The sequence below is a fragment of the Caretta caretta genome, chromosome 1 (assembly GCF_965140235.1).
Source record: "Caretta caretta isolate rCarCar2 chromosome 1, rCarCar1.hap1, whole genome shotgun sequence".
Lineage (NCBI taxonomy): Eukaryota > Metazoa > Chordata > Testudines > Cheloniidae > Caretta > Caretta caretta.
Window position 1 is genome coordinate 200,420,921 of NC_134206.1, and position 23,511 is coordinate 200,444,431.

The 23,511-nt window shown below is 43.0% G+C and overlaps 1 long non-coding RNA gene across 5 annotated transcripts in view; it reads right to left on the bottom strand.

Annotated features, from left to right (window-relative positions):
- LOC125620987 (uncharacterized) overlaps positions 1-17,808 on the bottom strand; it is a 63,328-nt gene extending 45,520 nt beyond the window's left edge. For 4 of the 5 annotated variants that reach the window (XR_012664667.1, XR_007352381.2, XR_007352384.2 and 1 more), the window contains exons 1-2: positions 17,583-17,808; positions 13,163-13,299 (exon numbers count right to left, since the gene is read on the bottom strand). This is a non-coding gene — a long non-coding RNA (uncharacterized LOC125620987). The remainder of the gene's footprint in view (positions 1-13,162; positions 13,300-17,582) is intronic. The other variant, XR_007352382.2, reaches the window with a different exon arrangement.
- Positions 17,809-23,511: the final 5,703 nt, after the last annotated feature.

Below are 23,511 nucleotides of genomic sequence, written 5' to 3' on the forward strand. Positions count from 1 at the left end.
CAGGAATCATCCCCCTGCCCATCCAGAAGGGCTATCAAGGAATATGGCAATACAAAGGATTGGTATGCCATGTGCAAGGAAGCTCCTCCTGTGGACTTGGAAGCTGAATGAAGGAAATAAAACAAAGCTGAAGGAAAATTTTCCATCTCTTTTGCTGCTGGAACTCTCACAGGGTCAGAGAAACCAAACTGAAACCAGAGACCCGCAGAGGTTACCTCCGGGGTCACCCTGAAAGACACTTGAAGTGACAGATCTCTACAAGTCTGTCACTCTTAGGAGCCAGATGGTAACTCATCTGTGTGTATATGCTTGTTGCTTTAACCTGTAAATAACTCTATTTCTTCTTCCTAGTGAATAAGCCTTTAGATAGTTTATTACAGGATTGGCTACAGGTACTGTCTTTGGTGATCTAGGGTATCAATTGATGTGGGGTAAGTGACTAGTCTCTTAGGATGGGACGCAACCTAAATATCATTTGATTTTTGGTGAAAGTGACCATTTACCACTAAGTTCAGGTGCTCAAGTTGGCCAGGTAGACTGGAGAGTCTAAGGGGACTGTCTGTGACTCAATAGTAAGACTGTTATAGTGATCCAGGAGTTCACATTTGTTGGCATTGGTGAAATCTACTTCTAGAACACACCTCCAGGTTGGGGGTATCTGCCTTGTTTTTGACAGTCTGGCCTGAAGCAGGTGCTCAGTCATGAGCCTCTCCAGCCAGTAACAGTAGATTGTGCTTTGGTCTCTGCAGCCACACACAACATCTCTTAAGTAGCAAGAGCAGCAGCTTGTTCAACAATCCTTGTTGAACTGTCAGTGGCCCCTCCCATTTAGTCTGTCTTCTTCTCACATGAGTTACTATGGGGCTCCTTTCTCTCAGGCTCAGCCCTGGTTCAGCTCCCACAAGGGTCTTTAACCTGTGACACAAATTTCCTAGGATGGCTCATCTAGGCCATATTACAATAAAATTGAAAAATGCAGACAAGAGACACAATTACTATGTAAATTACATGCACCCATTTAGCATTGGGACTCAAAATGTGGGCCTTCAACTCCAGAAGCACAGACTTCTACTTCTACTGCAGAACTTCTTTCAGTGTAGCCAGTGCCTCTGCCAATAGGTGGTGCTGTATCTTTATTTCAGTGGTAAGCGGTTGTCTTTGTTTGATATTATGTTGTTGTTTTGTTTCAGGGGGGAGGGAGGTGGTGACTAGAAGAAGTTAATTCCTGTCTGTGTGTGCTGGAGTTGTTATTTGCAATGTTCCAATAAATCCTTTGAATTCTGGAGAGAGTATTACACTTGTGTCTGTGCCCAATCACTAAAGGGGGACATCACTCACTCACTTACCGTACATTGTGATATTCTTTCCATAATTGCTGCTGCCTAAAGAGAGACTGGCTCATTTTAAATGGATTTAATTTATTCTTTTCTTATCTGAAAATTTCACCACTTTGCTCAGAAGTATTTGTGCACATGTTACCTTACTGGACTGGAGTGAAATGTAACCCGACAGGATGGCTAGCACTCTGTTGGTGACTGAGATGCTTGTGTCAGTGAAGTTTTATTCCCTAATTAAATAAAGACCTGTACTGTACATAAATAAATAAAAACTTCATTGTGAGCACTTATGTAACTAGCTGCAAGCCAGATGAGCAATATCACATGTAAGTCAATGTAAAACTGAGCAGAGTATGGCAGCCGCACAACACATTTTCACACTTTATTAACTCATAACCTTTAGAATAATTTTTCAATTATTCCTTTCTACAGTCACAGTTCTGAACTGGAACTCTGCAAAGAAATGCCAATGCTTAATCCATTAAACAGCCCAAATCTTTTCAGTTTAAGTGTCTTTTTTCCTCCCCCTATTCCTCCTTGAAATTTCTGTAATTTTTGCAGGAATTTATCATTGTTCTTACAGCACTCACTATACCAGAGGAAACAATTTTTGGTCCATGCTCCACAGCATTATAAAGTTTGTCACCACTGAACCATCTCCCGGAAGTTAATAATACAGCATAGCCTCGGGGACTAGCCTGACATCATCAACAGTATTATTATTATCCCTACTACTGCACTAGAACCTACAGATTCCGAAATAAGGTCAGGGCCCCATGGTGCTGTACAAGCACATAGTCAAAGACAATTACTGAGCTGAAGATCTTAAAATCTAAAGACAGTAGTAATATTATTGTCCCCATTTTATGGATGGAGAACGAAGGCCCAGAGAAATTAAGTGACTTGCCCAAATTCATACAGGAAGTCACTAGCAGAGAAGGGAATAGAATCCAGGTCTCCTACAGCCTAAATCAGTGCCCCATCCTTCCCCTTTAAAGATACAGGACCACTCATGGCCTTTACAAGACTTTGTCTGGGATTTGAACGCTGGCCTTTACATATGCAAAGCAATAATCATACTCCTAGACGAACAAGCTGCTTTTAGGATACGTTTATGAATGGGATTACATAATGCAGTTGCCTGTGCTAATGGGGAACTGAACTTGATGACCCAGATAATCCTTTTCAATCCCATGTCCTATGTTTCTACTACTTCAGGTTGCTGACAGACATCATGGCATTGATTTACAAGCAATTGATGTGTGGAAAGTTTTCTTTGTGACTATAAGAGATAGAAACATCATTGTTTTAAGATGAAATCCTATATTCTGGAGCACTCTTCTATAGCAAGGGGCGGATTCTTTAACTACAGAATTGCAGAATACAGGAACCTGATCACAACATCCAGTGCATTTATTCTTATTAAAAAACAGCTCAAAGTTAGAAATCGGCAGCCACAAAGGATAGTGAGGATGGGGTCATCATAGGAAAACATGGTAGGTGTTTTTGGAGTTTAAGTGGAAAAAGGTTGTGAATTTCTATGCTAGAGTACATATTCCTATGTATTTGCCAGACACTAATGTAACCGTTTATAGATTATTTAGTGCTTTGGTTGTTTAGAGATAATGAAATATTGGTTATTGTTCAATGTGGGGCTAGTGCTTTGCTCTATTTACAGTCTACCGGATGAAGCATGTCTACCAGCTGATAGGAAAGACTTCCCCAAATTTGCAGTGGCTTGCCTGTTTCTGGGTTTTTAATTTAGACTAACAGCTGGGGCCTATAGGAAAGGAAAAACTAGGGGTCTTATTCGAAGAACAGCGATACGCACACCTCTTTCTGTGCTCTGGGTTTTGCCACTGGGTTTTGATATTCATAATAATGAAGGTGTCAGTGTTTTTAGAGGTCAGCCTGAATAAAATGCAGATTTTGCTGGCCTTCTGGCATTCCAGTGGGATGGAGAACTCTGGGCAACCTGCATCTGAGAGAACTGCTTTCTGAAAATGTTGCTCTGACATGTAATCATTCTAGAATCTGCATGCTGCTGGACTTTCCAAAGGAACAAAGAGATTTCCTATAGTGTGAGAGGATTGAAGGGATAGATGAGTGAGGTGAATTAAAGCAGCATCCTAGAGATCCAGGCCTGGCTGTTGGGGCAGGTGGCCAGAGCAACAGAAAATCAGTAAGACATCAAGGGCCTGATCCTGATCTCCTTTACACCAGTTTGACACCATTGTAACTTCACTGACTTCAGTAGAAGGATTCCTGGTCTAGGGCCTGATCCAAAGCCAATTAGAGTCCATGGAAAGACTCTCACTGAATCCTATGGGCTTTGCAATGGGCACCTCCACTGATTAATGTGAGATCAGAATCAGGCCCCAAAAGTCTGGCTGGGGAGGCTTGAAGGGGAAGATAAGAGACCCTGGTTGGATGGGAGTGAGGCTAAATGGGGGCAAAAAGCTTGTAGGAACAGGACGGAGTGGAGGTGAAGGGAAAGGAATAGATTAAGGGAGGGCAAATCTGTCGAGTGGAGCACAGGCAAATTTTCCAGGCAGAGAGTGGCAAAAACTTGGGCAAATCAAGACCTTACTCATTAACTGTTAGAGATGGCTCTAATCTCAAGCTCTCTATCTAGTTTACTTTGGGAACACTCTATTAGAGTCAGTCTGTCAGTCAAACCTGTCACCCTGCATTCAAGCTGATGGAATATAGCGCAACATACAGGGAGTGGAAGATGGGAGGGATCAGCAAGGAAAGCTACCTTATTGAGGTCAAAACATGTAGGGATAAAGTGAGACAGGCTAAAAGTCAAGTAGAGTTGGACCTTGCAAAGGGAATTAAAACCAATAGTAAAAGGTTCTATAGCCATATGAATAAGAAGAAAACAAAGAAAGAAGAAGTGGGACCGCTAAACACTGAGGATGGAGTGGAGGTCAAGGATAATCTAGGCATGGCCCAATATCTAAACAAATACTTTGCCTCAGTCTTTAATAAGGCTAAAGAGGATCTTAGAGATAATGGTAGCATGACAAATGGGAATGAGGATATGGAGGTAGATATTACCATATCTGAGGTAGAAGTGAAACTCAAACAGCTTAATGGGACTAAATCAGGGCGCCCAGATAATCTTCATCCACGAATATTAAAGGAATTGGCACATGAAATTGCAAGCCCATTAGCAAGAATTTTTAATGAATCTGTAAACTCAGGGGTTGTACCGTGTGATTGGAGAACTGCTAACATAGTTCCTATTTTTAAGAAAGGGAAAAAAAGTGATCCGGGTAACTATAGGCCTGTTAGTTTGACATCTGTAGTATGTAAAGTCTTGGAAAAACTTGTGAAGGAGAAGGTAGTTAAGGACATTGAAGTCAATGGTAAGTGGGACAAAATACAACATGGTTTTACAAAAGGTAGATCGTGCCAAACCAACCTGATCCGCTTCTTTGTGAAAGTAACAGATTTTTTAGACAAAGGAAACGCAGTGGATCTAATTTACCTAGATTTCAGTAAGGCCTTTGATACCGTGCCACATGGGGAATTATTAGTTAAATTGGAAAAGATGGGGCTCAATATGAAAATTGAAAGGTAGATAAGGAATTGGTTAAAGGGGAGACTACAACGGGTCCTACTGAAAGGTGAACGGTCAGGCTGGAGGGAGGTTACCAGTGGAGTTCCTCAAGAATCGGTTTTGGAACCAATCTTTTTATTACTGACCTCGGCACAAAAAGTGGGAGTGCGCTAATAAAGTTTGCGGATGATACAAAGCTGGGAGGTATTGCCAATTTAGAGAAGAACAGGGATATCATAGAGGAGGATCTGGATGACCTTGTAAAGTGGAGTAATAGTAATAGGATGAAATTTAATAGTGAGAAGTGTAAGGTCATGCATTTAGGGATTAATAACAAGAATTTTAGTTATAAGCTGTGGACGCATCAATTAGAAGTAACGGAGGAGGAGAAGGACCTAGGAGTATTGGTTGATCATAGGATGACTATGAGCCGCCAATGTGATATAGCTGTGAAAAAAGCTAATGCGGTCTTGGGATGCATCAGGCAAGGTATTTCCAGTAGGGATAAGGAGGTTTTAGTACCGTTCTGCAAGGCACTGGTGAGACCTCACCTGGAATACTTTGTGCAGTTCTGGTCTTCCATGTTTAAGAAGGATGAATTCAAACTGGAACAGGTACAGAGAAGGGCTACTAGGATGATCCGAGGAATGGAAAACCTGTCTTATGAAAGGAGACTCAAGGAGTTTGGCTTGTTTAGCCTAACTAAAAGAAGGCTGAGGGGAGATATGATTGCTCTCTATAAATATATCAGAGGGATAAATACCAGAGAGGGAGAGGAATTATTTAAACTCAGTATCAATGTGGACACGAGAACAGATGGATATAAACTGGCCACCAGGAAGTTTAGACTTGAAATTAGACGAAGGTTTCTAACCATCAGAGGAGTGAAGTTTTGGAATAGCCTTCCAAGGGAAGCAGTGGGGGCAAAAGATCTATCTGGCTTTAAGATTAAACTTGATAAGTTTATGGAGGAGATGGTATGATGGGATAACATGGTTTTGGTAATTAAATATTCATGGTAAATAGGCCCAATGGCCTGTGATGGGATATTAGATGGGGTGGGATCTGAGTTACCCAGGAAAGAATTTTCTGTAGTATCTGGCTGGTGAATCTTGCCATATGCTCAGGGGTTAGCTGATCGCCATATTTGGGGTCGGGAAGGAATTTTCCTCCAGGGCAGATTGGAAGAGGCCCTGGAGGCTTTTCACCTTCCTCTGTAGCATGGGTCACTTGCCGGAGGATTCTCTGCTCCTTGAAGTCTTTAAACCACGATTTGAGGACTTCAATAGCTCAGACATAGGTGAAAGGTTTTTCGCAGGAGTGGGTGGGTGAAATTCTGTGGCCTGCATTGTACAGGAGGTCGGACTAGATGATCATAATGGTCCCTTCTGACCTTAGTATCTATGAATCTATAAACATATTCCACCTAGAGTCCCTGTTACAGAGACCAAAACAACAAAATTCTGTATCAAGATAGACGGGGAGAATGATGCATTTACAACAGAAAATAAAGAGACAAAAACAAAAACAAAAAAGAGAGAGAGAGAGATCAATAATGCATCTTGGGAATATATACCCCTGTCTGAAGCACTGGGGAGAAAGTGCCAGACAAAAACCAGATCCATTATTCCTTTGTGTTTAAAGAGCCTGACTTTGGAATCTGCCATCTCTAAGTTACAGGGGCCAGATTTTTAAAGGTATTTCGATATCTAAACATGCAGAAGGGAGTTAGGCACCTTGGCACTTCTGAAAATCCCTCTAGGCACTTATCTGTATCTTTAGATTCTTAAATACCTTTACAAATATGTCCCCAGGAATTCAGGTACTTTGCAGCTTTCACTTATTTTATGGAATATGATGTAGCTGTGGATACAAATAGTATTATCTGGCTTCTGTGATATTATTTATACACCTTGCTGAACACAGGGGTGCAGCAGATTAAAGAATATTCATGGAACCATTTATTATATGAACTTTGTGATTTTTTTTAAAGACTGTTCAATGAATTATTTTCTCATTACTAGCATAGTTCTAACAGAAAGCCATAGGGAATACATGAGATGGTGTGGTATAAATGACTAACTGGCATGAGGCCTGCTATGATTATCTTTCTAAAGCATTTCCCTTCCTCTCCCTAAGAGATCTGATACCCCAATGATTTCTCAAGCGCTGCTCCTGTTTATAAGAATTAGGATAACAAATCCGGGGAGCAAAACAGTACTATGTGGCATAGAAAACCAATCAAACAGATCAAACACTGGATTGGATGGAGCAGTAATGTGGACTATGGAAGTGTGATTTCTAAAGTGCACTAACATTTTGCACATTAATTAGTCCGTGTAGCCTGCTTGTGTGCATTAAAGCTTCCCTAGTGATTTTTGAAACAGTATTATGTTAAAGTGCACTAGGGAACACTACAAAGAGATTACTCATTACAGCATAAATTACCGTAATAAGTAACATATATAATATATATTACTCATTACAGTATATACAAAGAGAAAGCCCCTAAAATCCCAATTTTTGGACATGTACATAAAAAAATTGCTAAAAATAAAGAAAAATGAAATTAATAACCCCCTTCAGCAGAAGCTCCACCGATAAGCTCAAAAATTTACATACCACAAATCTATTAATCAAACAGGTCTGAACAACAACCCAGTTTGTCAGTTTGTGGATAATCGGTGAAGAGAAAAGAAGAGCCAAATTCATTGAATAACTTATTCACAAGCTGAGCTGGTCCAAAATCAGGAAAAGAAACGTGTGAACTCTTTTTGGAAAATCCCCCTCACCCCTTCTCAACAGACCTTTGTTGTTAAATTGGAAAAGTTATCAAAATTTGTACTTTTCCCCACTCAGTGAACAGTTTCACCAGCTCCAGTCACTCACATTATTTTAAAGTTATTCAAAGGGCTGAACAAACCTCTTCACTATCCCTCTTCATGAGGTATGTCACTCCTTTTAGTCCCAAAGAAACCTACATTCCACAGAAATTTGGTGTCCCTTTCCCTGGCATTGTTGAAAATTATTTCCACTGGAGTTATGAAACTGAGGTTATGGGAAGCATTACCTCCACTAAAGACATGAATCCCATTGTATTTAAATTCCCCACATTAATTATTTTTGTATGTCCCTCATTTTGGACTTTGGACGTACATTGTTTTCCATATTTGGGGCCTTGCTAGATTGTGAGGCACAGCTATGAGGGACACATAAGTGCTGAAGTTTATTTTGCCTTTCTTTTTTTTTCACGTGCACCTATTGTAGCAAGCTAGCCTTAAAAATGTTCCCCATTTGTATTGATTTCTGTATTATAATTTTGCAGGGCCCTATGGTATTCCTTTTCTGGCAGCCTCCCCCTATAGTTACAGTTTGAATGTCATTTTCAACACAGAGCCGATCAAAGGATTACAGTTTAACACAGGGCTGATGAAAGGGTTAGAGTGTCACAAACCACTTCTATGTCCCAGAGGGCAGCTTGTGCAAATGTTTATTCAGCTCTTTTATTTGTGTCTAATGTGGAGGCCTCTAAAAATTGGTAAGTACCTACAAGGCCAACAAATATTTGATAATGGGCCCTTCAATCTAACAGACAAAGGTAAAGCAAGATCTAATGGCGGGAAGTTGAAGCTAGATAAATTCAGAATGGAAATAAGGTGTAAATTTTTAACTGTGAGAGTAATTAGTCACTGGAACAATTTGCCAAGGGTTGTGGTGGATTCTCCCTCACTGGAATTTTTTTTCATTTATTGGATGTTTTTTAAAAGATCTGGTCTAGTTGAAACAGGAATTAATTCAGGGAAGACCTACAGACTGTAATATACAGTAGGTCAGACTAGATGATTACAGTGGTCCGTTCTGGCTTTCTAATCTAGGAATAAGTGGTCAGCACTGTGTTTTGAGATGATTTTCAAATTATTTCTGCCCCTCAGCTCTCCTCACTTCACACCCTTTGAGCCAATTCGCTGCTGGCATAAACTGGTGCAATTCTGTTGACTTGGATGGTTGTTTGGCTCTCTTGCTGTGGATTTGTTGATAATAGCTCCCCTACCATAGGCACCAACTTCTGCTGGTGCCAGTCGGTGCCCAGGAGCACCCACAGCGTTTGCGCCTATGCTCTCTACCTCTCAAAGACTGTGTTTGCTCTTCCCTCTAAACTGCTAGCATGGAGAACATTGGAGGTAACAGCGATCCCCTTCCACAGTGGCAGCTGACACTTCTTTGCCTGGCCACAGGGGGAGTGGGCTCTGGAACTCCCCTGCAACTAAGATTGCCCCTCCAGGCTGGAGGAGGGCACTCTGCCTGGGCTCCCCTTGTCCTTGCTACTGACTGTACCTGGAAGAAGTGGCTTCCCTTCTACCACACTGCTGAATGTGAGGAGGTCTGATTCTCCCATCCAGACAGGGGAAAGGGGAGTTCCTGTGCTCTCCTCCCCTTTTTTCCCTCCCCTCTTTCTCCTGATTATTCCATTCTCTCTCCTTTCCACTTTCCCTCCATTTATCTTTCTCCCACTCCTTCCCGTCTTCACAGCCCTCTCTCTTTTTTCGTTCCCTTCCTTTCTCTGTTTCCTTCCCTTCCTTTTTCACCTCTTTCTCCCATCCCCTGTCTGTATGCAGAGCAAAAAGCTGTCTGACCACAAGTTTAAGACTGTGCTCATAGGCCTCAGTCCAGCAAAGCACTTAAGCACCTGCTTAAGCATGTGCTTAAGTGCTTTGCTGGATCAGGACCAGAGGTTTTAACCTGTCCTCAGTCACTCATTCGTTTAGCAGCCAAGAAAAGGACTTTGAGGGAACATTGTCTGTGTTTGTAGATCCAGGGTCACCAATTTGAGGTGCATCCATTAGAGTTCAATGAGTGTCAGGATGATATTTCAATGTATGACCCGAGGATCAAAGGTGTAGCACCAAAGATGGTAAAGAAATTAGGCTAAGAACTCTACTGGAATAAAATATCTGCCATGGAATCAGAAGGGTTAAAAGGCACTGCACTCGTGCAGTATTAGGTTGGGCTTAATGGAAAGGAGACTAGATGTCAGAGCAGGGAAATGTTCTTTCTGCTCACTTGTCCCACTTTCATTGTTTAACAAGAAAATATGGCTGTCTCAGTTTTCAAGCTTTGTTCCAATTCTCTCAGGTAAATTCAAATGAAATACTGTTTGCTGCTGTGACTGTCTAAAGGCCTTTCTCTGCATTCTGCTTGTTCTGTTTTGGGCTACTGTGCCAAGCTTTCTGATTTTCATCTTGTTTTTAGCACTTAGATGTGTACTGTTAGTTATGCCCTCGCCTTAATATAGATGGAAATGCCACAGCTCACACCAGTTGGGGAATGTGAATCAGAACTGAGACTTTGCGATTTTTGAGTTGAGATTGAAGTGAAAATTCTGATAATCAAATAATATATATTCTGGATAGTGTCCATTAAATTTAGAACTCGGGGCCCCATTCTGAGTTCTGTACGGTTACTTTGCACCAGCCTTGCTGTGCAAAGCTGTCTTAAACTGATGGATCCAACTCCACAAACTGACAAATGGGGTTGTTGTTCAGAACTGTTTGATTAATAGATTTGTTGTATGTAAATTTTTGAGCTTATGGGTGGAGCTTCTGGTTAGGGGCGTTATTAATTTCATTTTTCTTTATTTTTAGCAATTTTTTTATGTACATGTCCAAAATTGGGATTTTAGGGGCTCTTTGTATATACTGTAATGAGTAATATATTATATACGTTACTTATTACGGTAATCTATACTGTAATGAGTAATCTCTTTGTAACGTTCCCTAGTGCACTTTAACATAGTACTGTTTCAAAAATCGCTAGGGAAGCTTTAATGCACACAAGCAGGGTACACGGACTAATTAATGTGCAAAATGTTAGTGCGCTTTAGAAATCACACTTCCATAGTCCACATTACTGCTCCATGTAAACAAGACCTTAGATGCAAGTGGTCCCCTGGGTGCATTACTCACATACCATGGTATTAAGCAGGGTGTCAGACCCTACATAGGACAAAATAAATAATTAGGATTGAATAGCCATGATGCCTACCAAAAACTTGACATCACTTAGGCTGCTATTGTACTGACCAATATTATCTCATTATTTCCTTGTATTCCTCATCTGTCCACATCCATCTGTTGTGTCTTGTCTTATACGTAGATTTTAAACTTTCTGAGGAGGGCCTGTCTTTTTGTCCTGTATTTGTGCAAAACCTAGCACAACCGAGTCCTGGTCCTTGACTGGGGCTCATAAGTGCTACAGTAATACAAATAATACATCATAATAATAGCAGCTATGGCAAGCGAGGTGCTTGCTGCATTGCCAAGATAACCCAGCGCTGCTGTCTCGGCACACAGGGCTGCCTGTCGCTGAGGTTATGCATACACTGTAATTGGGGTGTGTGATTGCAACATGTGTAGATATACCCAAGATAGCTGTAATCTAGCTAGCATAGGCAACAACAGCAGCGAACCTGCAGCAGCACGGGCTTCAGCTCATGCTGTACAAGCCTGCCTGGGACTCTGTGTAATTACCTGGGTGGCTAGTCCATGCTGAAGTCCTTGGTGCCACTGCTTCACTACCAGCACTACCCGAGCTAGCTAAATTGAAGGTAGGTGAGGTAGGGCTACACATGCTGCGACTATGCCTCCAACTGCAGTGTAGATATACCCTAATAGATGTGAACAGCTGTAAGTCAACTGACTGCAACACAAGAAGATCCAGAACACTCCTTTGAAATGTCATTTTCCCCCTTTGACGGTGTGTGTGTGTGTGTGTGTATTTCCGTGCCACGTATATACCTCCGGTGGAATCCACGTTCACTCGTCCACTCCAAGAGGGAAAGTTCAAATTTACTATTTTCAAAGAGAAATGAAAGGAAACTTCCAGAAGACAAAGTTGGCCACAGCCTTTGCTTATGGGTTCTGGTATCATAGGTATGGCAGGTAACTCTGGTTCATCTCCCTGACTGGAGACAGACACAATGCTTTGCTACCACCCCTTGTGTTGCTACTGGTGCTCTGCCCAGTGTCAGAGGGATGCTTTCCATTTAGCGAACACCTTTCAAAGAACAGCAAGGCAACCCTATTAGCAGCCAACCTGGGAACAACCCTCATGTTGTAAAACACCAATGACTTCCCCTTTCAGCTGCCAAATGAACCAATAAAAGACCAAGATCAACAACTGTTGACATGACAACATGATCTAAAGGTTGTCCAGCAAGTGGTATCCCCAGTGCTCAGACAGCACAGTATACAAGAGTGGAAATTATTGGTGGTGAGTGAGTCAGGAATTGACGTGAAAACAATGGCAAGTAAATGAGCTGTTAACAGAACAGAATGTGTATTGTAATTATTGCTGGAGAACAATGCTGGATAATACTTGCTCTTTTTATGAAACCTCTGTGGGTGATTGCCTGAGAAATCTGGCTGCTTGCTGGCTAGGTGGCCAAAAAGATGTAAGTTGAACTACTTGTGTTTCGGATGGCCAATCTGAATGGGGCAAAGAACATTGGGCACAATGTATTGAGTTATCCTTGTTGTGACTCCTAGCTCCCTCTTTCGACACTAATGATGACCCTCTATGTTCCCAACCATTAGCTGCCTTCATTCTAATTGTGCGTGAGACTGGCATAGCTCAAGTGACATTACAGGTGAAAGCATGTACAAATGCATGGGGGCACCAGGCAGCACCTGGTGTTCAACAACTAATCCCCAGTCTAGTAAAACATTATCTGGTCAAAGAATTTGGGAAGCACTTGTACAAGTACTGACTTTTCTCCTTATCTTGCTGAGACCTTAGTATGGGACAAAAGCACCTACCATGGGGACAAAGAGTCCTAGACTGTAAGGTCTTTGGGGTAGGTCTTTGTTCTGTTTTTGTACAGTGCTGTGCACACTTGGCTCCTGGTCCATGACTGAGGCTCCTATACACTAGAATACTGCTACTACTAATGAGGAATACAAAAGTAACACCAATAAAGAAACGACGTGTGATGAATTTCTTCACATGAATTTTCTCCATTATTGTCCAACCTCAGTTTCCTGCTTCTGCACTGAGGACGGGAATCATTTAGAGCAGTGAGAAACCACCATTTTTTTGTGGAAGATGGATCTAAACAGTGGCATTTCCCTGATACAAGTGATAGCTTTAGAATTTTGGTGAACCCTCCTGCAAACTTACTCCTCAGAAGTCCCTCAAATTCACACCATGGTGTGATGCATTGATGTGTGTGTACATGGAAGTGAAATGGCACGCATTATACCTTGTGCTGGAAAAGATGCAGTCAGCATGACAGAGAGCTGTGAGGCTCTCCCTCTCTAAACAGGAGATGAACTGGCCTTGGGCACAGAAGTAGGACACCAAATCCAAAGAGAAGGCATCTCCAGCAAAAATGGAGGCCTAGGCAGAGGAAGAACAAACACGTACAAGGAGATGGAAAAGCACAAGTTCAAGCTACCCTACATGTTCAGTTTGCCATGTAGCCCATTCTGAGCATGTTGAAAGCTAGGTATTTGGGATGGGGGGCATTTTCAACAGCTGTGTATTGTGGTGGTCCTATTCAGGGGAGTAGGTCAGGATGCACCAGAGCTAGAGACATACAAGTGCACATAAGAATGGCATATCAGCATGTGGGTTACACACATGCACAGACATGCCGGCACTGATTGTGCTGTGTCTGTAGACACCCTGTGTACCTGAACAATGAACTCCCAGGAATAGTGGGCAGCTGGCTTTAGCCTCTCTACCCTATGGACAGGATGAATCTTATAGCAGTGTGAAGAAATTCATGTGAAGAAATTCATCACACGTCGTTTCTTTATTGGTGTTACTTTTGTATTCCTCATTAGTAGTAGCAGTATCAGACAGTCCCAATATCAACAGATGCCACTGCAGTGGTTTCCAATGTTCCACCCCACCCCATAGTTGTGGTTGTTTCTCACTGTCATTTTCAGATTGGCATGATACAGTTTTTTCACCAGGTCCCTGACTTTCCATAGCCTGCTTTCTGCACTGCCTACTGGGATACTTATGTGCAATGTACATTTTAGAGGCATCTTTTCCCCTTCTGCACTTGACATGGGCTGGCTGGGGACTTGGGCACAAGATGTTTGTGCTACATGGTTGCTGTTCAGACTAGTAGACTGAGCAGGGTTAACCAAACCATCAGCCTTAAGTGACTGCCCCTGTCCTCATATTTTAGCCTGGCACTTGGTTTTAACTGGGATTTTGAGTTGACCAGTCCTAGATATTTTGTTAGTGAATGGGGGCAGGTCAATTTCAAAAGAGGGCCTTCAACTCTACAAAGTATTTCCCCATTAGTCTGACAGAAGGAGATTTTACTGACTTGCATGGTATGTTCCAAATGTTCTCTTCTACTAGTTATCAGCAGATGTTGGCTGAATGGGGAATGACTGGATTAGGAGGTATTGGTTCTGTGGGTTAGAAAGGCATTTTAAGGGTCTGTTTTTCTCTGAATAACATGGTGCCTTAATACTCTGCAGACTGGCTCTATATCTGATGACTTTAGTGACTAACATAAGTGTTACTGATATTTATTCCTATTAACTTTGAGAACCAACATACCAATGGGAGAGGGAATTGGATTTTATTCTGGCTCACACATTAGCACTGTCTTGTTAACTGAGTTCTCATCGCTGACTCTGTATGGATGATGGTGTATAAACCAGAAAGTTTCCAACTTGACATTCAGGTTCCAGGCTGAGTTTGCAAGGCCAGCAGTTGGGGCGGGGGGGGGAATCATAGAATATCAGGGTTGGAAGGGACCTCAGGAGGTCAGCTAGTCCAACCCCCTGCTCAAAAGCAGGACCCATACCAAATTAAATCATCCCAGCCAGGGCTTTGTCAAGCCTGACCTTAAAAACTTCTAAGGAAGGAGATTCCACCACCTCCCTAGGCAACGCATTCCAGTGTTTCACCACCCTCCTAGTGGAAAAGTTTTTCCTAATATCCAACCTAAACCTCCCCCACTGCAACTTGAGACCATTACTCCTTGTCCTGTCCTCTTCCACCATTGAGAATAGTCTAGAACCATCCTCTCTGGAACTACCTCTCAGGTAGTTGAAAGCAGCTATCAAATCCCCCCTCATTCTTCTCTTCTGCAGACTAAACAATCCCAGTTCCCTCAGCCTCTCCTCATAAGTCATGTGTTCCAGACCCCTAATCATTTTTGTTGCCCTTCGCTGGACTCTCTCCAATTTATCCACATCCTTCTTGTAGTGTGGGGCCCAAAACTGGACACAGTACTCCAGATGAGGCCTCACCAATGTCAAATAGAGGGGGGATCTGCTCGCTATGCCCCTACTTATACATTCCAAAATGCCATTGGCCTTCTTGGCAACAAGGGCACACTGCTGACTCACATCCAGCTTCTCGTCCACTGTCACCCCTAGGTCCTTTTCTGCAGAAAAGCTGCCTAGCCATTTGGTCCCTAGTCTGTAGCTGTGCATTGGGTTCTTCTGTCCTAAGTGCAGGACCCTGCACTTATCCTTATTGAACCTCAGATTTCTTTTGGCCCAATCCTCCAATTTGTCTAGGTCCCTCTGTATCCTATCCCTGCCCTTCAGCGTATCTACCACTCCTCCCAGTTTAGTATCATCCGCAAATTTGCTGAGAGTGCAATCCACACCATCCTCCAGATTGTTTATGAAGATATTGAACAAAACCGGCCCCAGGACCAACCCCTGGGGCACTCCACTTGACACCGGCTGCCAACTAGACATGGAGCCATTGATCACTACCCATTGAGCCCGACAATCTAGCCAACTTTCTACCCACCTTATAGTACATTCATCCAGCCCATACTTCTTTAACTTGCTGACAAGAATACTGTGGGAGACCGTGTCAAAAGCTTTGCTAAAGTCAAGAAACAATACATCCACTGCTTTCCCTTCATCCACAGAACCAGTAATCTCATCATAGAAGGTGATTAGATTAGTCAGGCATGACCTTCCCTTGGTGAATCCATGCTGACTGTTCCTGATCACTTTCCTCTCATGTAAGTGCTTCAGGATTGATTCTTTGAGGACCTGCTCCATGATTTTTCCGGGGACTGAAGTGAGGCTTACTGGCCTGTAGTTCCCAGGATCCTCTTTCTTCCCTTTTTTAAAGATTGGCACTACATTAGCCTTTTTCCAGTCATCCGGGACTTCCCCCGTTCGCCACGAGTTTTCAAAGATAATGGCCAATGGCTCTGCAATCACAGCCGCCAGTTCCTTTAGCACTCTCGGATGCAACTCATCCGGCCCCATGGACTTGTGCACGTCCAGTTTTTCTAATTAGTCCCTAACCACCTCTTTCTCCACAGAGGGCTGGCCATCTATTCCCCATGTTGTGATGCCCAGCACAGCAGTCTGGGAGCTGACCTTGTTCGTGAAGACAGAGGCAAAAAAAGCATTGAGTACATTAGCTTTTTCCACATCCTCCGTCACTAGGTTGCCTCCCTCATTCATTAAGGGGCCCACACTTTCCTTGGCTTTCTTCTTGTTGCCAACATACCTGAAGAAACCCTTCTTGTTACTCTTAACATCTCTTGCTAGCTGCAGCTCCAGGTGCGATTTGGCCCTCCTAATTTCATTCCTACATGCCCGAGCAATATTTTTATACTCTTCCCTGGTCATATGTCCAACCTTCCACTTCTTGTAAGCTTCTTTTTTATGCTTAAGATCTGCTAGGATTTCACCGTTAAGCCAAGCTGGTCGCCTGCCATACTTACTATTCTTTCGACACATCGGGATGGTTTGTCCCTGTAACCTCAACAGGGATTCCTTGAAATACAGCCAGCTCTCCTGGACTCCTTTCCCCTTCATGTTAGTCCCCCAGGGGATCCTACCCATCTGTTCCCAGAGGGAGTCGAAGTCTGCTTTCCTGAAGTCCAGGGTCCATATCCTGCTGCTTACCTTTCTTCCCTGTGTCAGGATCCTGAACTCAACCAACTCATGGTCACTGCCTCCCAGATTCCCATCCACTTTTGCTTCCCCTACTAATTCTTCCCGGTTTGTGAGCAGCAGGTCAAGAAAAGCTCCCCCCCTAGTTGGCTCCTCTAGAACTTGCACCAGGAAATTGTCCCCTACGCTTTCCAAAAACTTCCTGGATTGTCTATGCACCGCTGTACTGCTCTCCCAGCAAATATCAGGAAAATTAAAGTCACCCATGAGAACCAGGGCATGCGATCTAGTAGCTTCCGCGAGCTGCCGGAAGAAAGCCTCATCCACCTCATCCCCCTGGTCCGGTGGTCTATAGCAGACTCCCACCACTACATCACTCCTGTTGCTCACACTTCTAAACTTAATCCAGAGACACTCAGGTTTTTCTGCAGTATCGTACCAGAGCTCTGAGCAGTCATACTGCTCCCTTACATACAGGGCTACTCCCCCACCTTTTCTGCCCTGCCTGTCCTTCCTGAACAGTTTATAACCATCCATGACAGTACTCCAGTCATGTGAGTTATCCCACCAAGTCTCTGTTATTCCAATCACGTCATAATTCCTTGACATCACCAGGACCTCCAGTTCTCCCTGCTTGTTTCCAAGGCTTTGTGCATTCGTATATAAGCACTTGAGATAACCTGCTGATCGCCCCTCATTCTCAGTATGAGGCAGGAGCCCTCCCCTCACAGACATTACTGCCTGTACTTCCTCCCGGTATCCCGCTTTCCCACTTACCTCGAGAGGAAAGAGGGAACGGGACATCTTTTTACTTGAAAAGTGCCCAAATCTGATCTGGAGTCACTGAGAGACAAACATGGAATCCAAAAGTGCCATAATTACAGAATCAATTTCAGAGGCAGAACCACACTTTAATGTGGGCCTGGGGCCCACTGGAAAAGTTGCAGGTATATTTACATTGTTTTTAAACAGCCTACAGTGCTGGGCTGGTGCATTTGCAGAATCTAAACAAACAAGTGTGCTGAGCAAAGTTTAGGAGGCTGGTTGGACTTTCACCTTTGGCGAGGTGAAAACCTCCAGTGAGTGGGAAGGACGCTGCACAGACAGAAGGAAGGACTCTTCCCTCAGAGTTCACTTACTTTTAAAAGCTTTCTTAAAAGCTTTCTTGAAAGCCATAGAAAATTGAAATCTATTTGCAACCACTGCTTGAAATTTGTTTGCATTCAGACAAACTACTGTATTGGGAGACAGCAGCTAATAATTCTGGAGCTCGGCAGGAGGTGTTTAGTTGCCTGAATTAGAGTCTTTCATACAAAAGATTTTATTGTAGAGATTCGCTGACTTCTTTAACAAAATATTTTTTCATGTGAATATTAGTTCTGGTGAAAAGTGGCAGACTGACCGCTCTTTATCCACACGTCTGTCATATGAACTTCAGCCTACAGACTTTACCCCCACCAATGTGCCTCAGCCCAGTCTTGAGAAGTGAGCTCAGGGCATGAGACAGAAATACTGCCTCTGCGATCCATTCATCGTGATGGTAGTAGTCTTGTGATGTTGGCTTCTGCTCACTTGGAAGAACTGGATTTAAGCCACCATCTAATTTCTGTAGGCCACCAAACAGCTTGTCAGACAGTAACAACTTTTGAGCCTGACCAACCTGGATCAGATTTGGACTGGTGTCCTAGAGTTGAAAAGTTCTGAATCCCTTTACAAATCCAATGACCCATCCAGTACCCCAAATTATTTTCCTAATTGTTCCCCTTACCATTAGAAAAAGGTTGCCTGATGCTGAAATTCAGTTCCTCCTTTGTTTAATTTTAGCCTGCACATCATTATTAAAAGTTAGTTCTAATTTCTATATCATTTATTTTCTATACATCATCTTTGACTTCTTAAATAGCCACTCCCGCCTTATGCTATTTACAATGCAATTACTTATAGATTGCTATAATATAATCAAGTTGGATGATACTTTTAGCAAAAGACCAAAGATTCAGAAAATAAATGCAAAAATACCTCCAAAATTTTGACCCAGGAACTGTGGTAATTTTATTACCAGTCAGCAGTTCCCAGTTGTGTGAATCAACTTCTTAATCTGAAAAACATGCCTCACCTAGTATGATTTATTATATAAAGTTTTGTTATACACACTGGGTGAACCTTTCCCTCAAAGAGAGAGAGAGTTGTGATCCCTCTCTTTAATGCATACAAGTGGAACACGCTGTGAGACAAATAGCCCAACTGAGAATTTTGGTGTGGTTTAAACTTTAATTGTTTTGTGTTAAATGGACTGGATATTGTTAAGATGTAAAAACAGTCTTTTGCTACTAGCTCAAAAGTTATTGGGTATAAGTCAATCTTTTACACAGTTGAGGCCCATCATTTATTTCCCTACATTTTTTTTTTTTTTTTGCTTGATGCATAGATGTGACAACTTGTCACAGGCTAGTGACATCTATTTCCAGTATGTAAGAGGATGTATGGGCGAATGACAAGATCATGACCAGGCAGTTGGCTAATTTTAAGAAACTGCTTAGGCCTTATAGTGGCCACTGATGCCAAGAGTGGGCCTAGACAGAAGGTTGGAGGCAGCTTCCTCTAAAGTGAGCTCTACACTACGTCTGGTTTTGTATTCTGAGGGAGCTGATGGCATGTAGTTGCAAAATGATCTTTCCACACACTATGGTCATCCTGAGTGGGACTTCCCACACTGGCCACAGGCCAAAGCCTGCCCAGGTTACTGAGGATTGGGCCACACTGACTGTATCCAGAGTGAACCATCTAACTGGCCCCAAAGCTATGAAGGTAAGGGCCTAAAATGGAGTAAGTAGGAGAGTTGCCCCCTATAAAGGTCAAGACAAAGGGGAAGCCTGAGTGCTCTCTCAGGCCATCAACATCATCTGAAGCAAGTGCCCCTCTTAGTCCCCATGGGCAGGCCACCCCAGGGAGGAACAGAGGAATACTTTGGTCCTTCAGCTCTTCCAGTCTGAGTGGTCTAGGTGCACTCATCTCTCATCAGTGCCCCCTGGTTGAGTGTGCATGTGCCTACAGCTATTTCCTCTGCTCCCGGTGTCCCGTCGGCCGCTGTGCTTGTCAGGCGGCTCTTCGGTTACTCAGCCCTCCAGCTGAGTCACACTCAGTCCATGTGAGAAACTGAAAAAAAACCTCCAGGGTACACAGTACAAAATGTCTCCAATGTCCTCCAGCCCCCCCGGGCTCAGTCTTCTAAAACAGTCCAACAGGGCCCATTGTGGTATGCACAGTTGGTGTGTCCTTCTTTGCATCCCTCCCCAGGCTCAGACGTTAACCAGTCCTATAGGGCTCACCATGGTACCCACGCTTGGTCCGGCTAGGTTGCAAGGCTCCTACTCTGGAACTGAGCAGCACCCCAGGGGGCTTCTTCCTGGGGACTCCTAACCTCTACTGGAGTCCTCAGTGACCCCAGCCCTTCTGCTGAGCCGCCCCTCTGACTCAATTCGCTGACCACAGCTCTCCGCTGAATCAGTCCCAGTGCAGCCCCCTTCCCCAGAGTGCCACAGATCTAATTCCCTTTCTTAGGATGTAGCCACTTCCCCCGAGTGGCTGCTCTGCGTTCGAACCCAGGGACGCTTTAAGTATAGCAGCCTCATTTTGCATTCGTTTACTAACTGTTGCTCTACATTTCCCCGAGCCAATTCCCCATAGCCCTTCTTCATTGAGTCCCAGCAGCCAGCCAGAAGCTCCTTCCATGCTCCCCTAGTCCCTGCCAGTAACTACCTGCTTGGGCTCTTGAGGGCCCTGAAGTCAAACAGGAGCACCTTTTGCTCCCCCAATCCATGCTAGCAGACTGAACTCACACTGGCCTTGCAGGTCCTTTTATATGGGCCTGCTGGGCCCTGATTGGCTGCTCGCTGCAGCCTCTCTAGCCCGCTTGGAAGACCTCTCTACTGCTCCTTTCCTGGGACGAGTGTGGCAGGATACTGTGGCCTCCAGAAAGGGGCCTCTGAGCCTAGTCCACTCCATCACACCCATGAATCCCCTGAAAGCCAACAGGCAAGGGGTTTACAAGAATTTCCTGATTCTGGTATTTACATTCTGGTTCACTAAAGAATGTCATGTGAGGTCTCAAAGGAAATCCAGGGTTACAATGGTCAGTAAAATCACTGTGAAATGTATGTACAGGTACTATGCAGGGAGTTATGTACGTATACTCAAAAAACGCTTTAAAGTCTGAAACAAAGCAGAATTGACAAACAGGTTTCCTGTCAGATCAAATATGTTCATTCACCTGTTGGCATATAGATTAAACATTTTAAGCTAACAAAATGGGGGCACATTTGCACATGAATCTAACAGAATGATATGAAGTCAACAAGGAAAAGCACACAGCAGGGGAAGGTTTGCAGGACTATATCTGAGGAACAGAGAAGACACCCCATAATCCTGCACCTAGGAAGTGACTAGGCAGTGCATTTACATTTATGAAAACAGGATCTCAACCAGCCTTGGTTGAAATACTGCAGATGACTTTTGGGGTGAGACAAACTTCTTTAGAGAGGAGGTTTAGTCTCTAGAAAGCGTGTTATGATTTTGTTTTTACATGTAACCTTTTGCTTCCATTTTCCTTACTCACTCTCTCTTGCATCATGAGCAAACTTATCCTTGATTTCACTATAAATATATCTCAGTGCTGTGGTATTACACAAGGATCTGATCCTGAGTTGGATCATACAAGCTGGTGTGTGCAGTGTTTTCTTGGGGACAGCAAACCTGCTATGTCTGTGACTGTTCAGTGGATAAGGTGCTGAACACTGCAGGGGAACCTTTGCAGGAGCTCAGGGACTGGGCTGCACCTATTGTTAACCTGCAAGACAACAATAGGGCTGGCATAGCCCAGAGGAGGGTGCTTGGGTGGCTCACAGGCTGGTGGTATCAGGGATCTGACACCCAGTTAAGCCCAAGCAAGTGTCTTTCATGTGGGAGGCAGGAGGGTAACAAGATGACTCACAGTTGTGGGTGCCCCAAGAACCAGCACAGACTCATGCTGGTGACAAGCTCTACAATAAAGCTATTACATCATCTGTGGCTGTAGACACACTCCTGCGTCACCAGTAACTGTAGCCACAATCCTGCAACATGTGACACCAAGAGCACAAAGCAGAAGAAATTCAAATCTTTTTAAGTATCTTATTTTCCCCCTTTTTTTCTTTTTTCTTTTTATTTTACAGAAAGACCTGTCCATAGTTCTGTTAGGGTGTGTGTGTGTGTTTAAAAAGTCCACCTTGGGAACAGCATCAGTAATGTTTCCCTAACTGAAAATCCTAATTCTGCCACCGAATCATTCCAAGTGTTTCCTCAGCTAAAAAAGAGTGTTATCCAGAGCTGCTATAGTGTAAGGTGTAAGCATTGCTCAGTAAAACTACCTCTGTTCTGTTCTGAAATAACTTGGTAAATAATAAGAGGAGAACATTAGTTGCCATAACAACATGCGATTTCAGAAGGAAGCATGGAATAACATGGAAGATGTAATTTAAGACACCACTTTGGTCTCTGTACTTCCTTATGAATAGCTAAATTGATTGTGCTCTTACAGGTGATATCTCTTGGTCAAGGTCACCAAAATGGACAGCGATGTCCTTCACCAGCTAAATGCATTTCAAGATCTTTTGATTGTGGGGTTTTTAGACTAAAGCCAAACAGCTGCCTCCTTCAGTCTCTTGATGCTGGATAATAAAAAGTGATTCTTTGTGATATTAACCTCGTGATTTTATTACCTGCTGTAGTAATTTGATAATTTGACCACTTGATGACTTACTTCAATATTGTTCTTACCCTGTTGAGCCATGGATTCAATTTCAGTTGCTACTGTGATTTAATCATTGTAGTGCTTAATTCCCAATTAACTTACTGAAATTTTAGTAGTGTTAGCCTTAGTGATATGTTAATTTAAATGTTAATATCTGCTTGCTTATTGTATAAAACCCATAAAAAGTATACAGAATAGGTTTATTCTTTCAAATAACAACATGGACTTGAACTACATGGAATAAGCTAAATTAGCCAAGTTACCAGAACACCACTTGGCTGTCTCCATAAATCAAAATCTTTATCCGTCACCACCCCATCCAATAAACTAGTATATTTAATGTTAAATATTATATTTTGGAATGTAATGAGTTCTAAGTGCTACTGAGTTCATCCTTGCAAAGAAATGAACTCCTTGTAAATGTGCAAAAAAATATGTTAACTATTTATCAATTGTATTGTGGTAACACTTATGCCCCCTATAAGGATGAGGACTGGATTGTGCCAGGCTCTGTAGAAATGAGCAGAGGGGAAAGACAGTACATGCTCCAGAGAGCTTACAATATTAGCATATGACGAAACACAAAAGATGGAGAAAAACAAACGGGGGAGAAGAGTGAGGACAAACAGTGTCAGGACTAAAAAAGAAAAGGAGTACTTGTGGCACCTTAGAGACTAACCAATTTATTTGAGCATAAGCTTTCGTGGGCTAAAACCCACTTCATCGGATGCATGTAGTGGAAAATACAGTAGGAAGTTATTACATGGGGGCTTGCAAGCTGTAAGCCTCCACCCCAAACCCCAATTTGCAGCCAGCATTTATACATATATTTATATATATACACAGAGAACATGAAAAAATGGGTGTTGCCATACACACTATAACGAGAGTGATCAATTAAGGTGAGCTATTATCAGC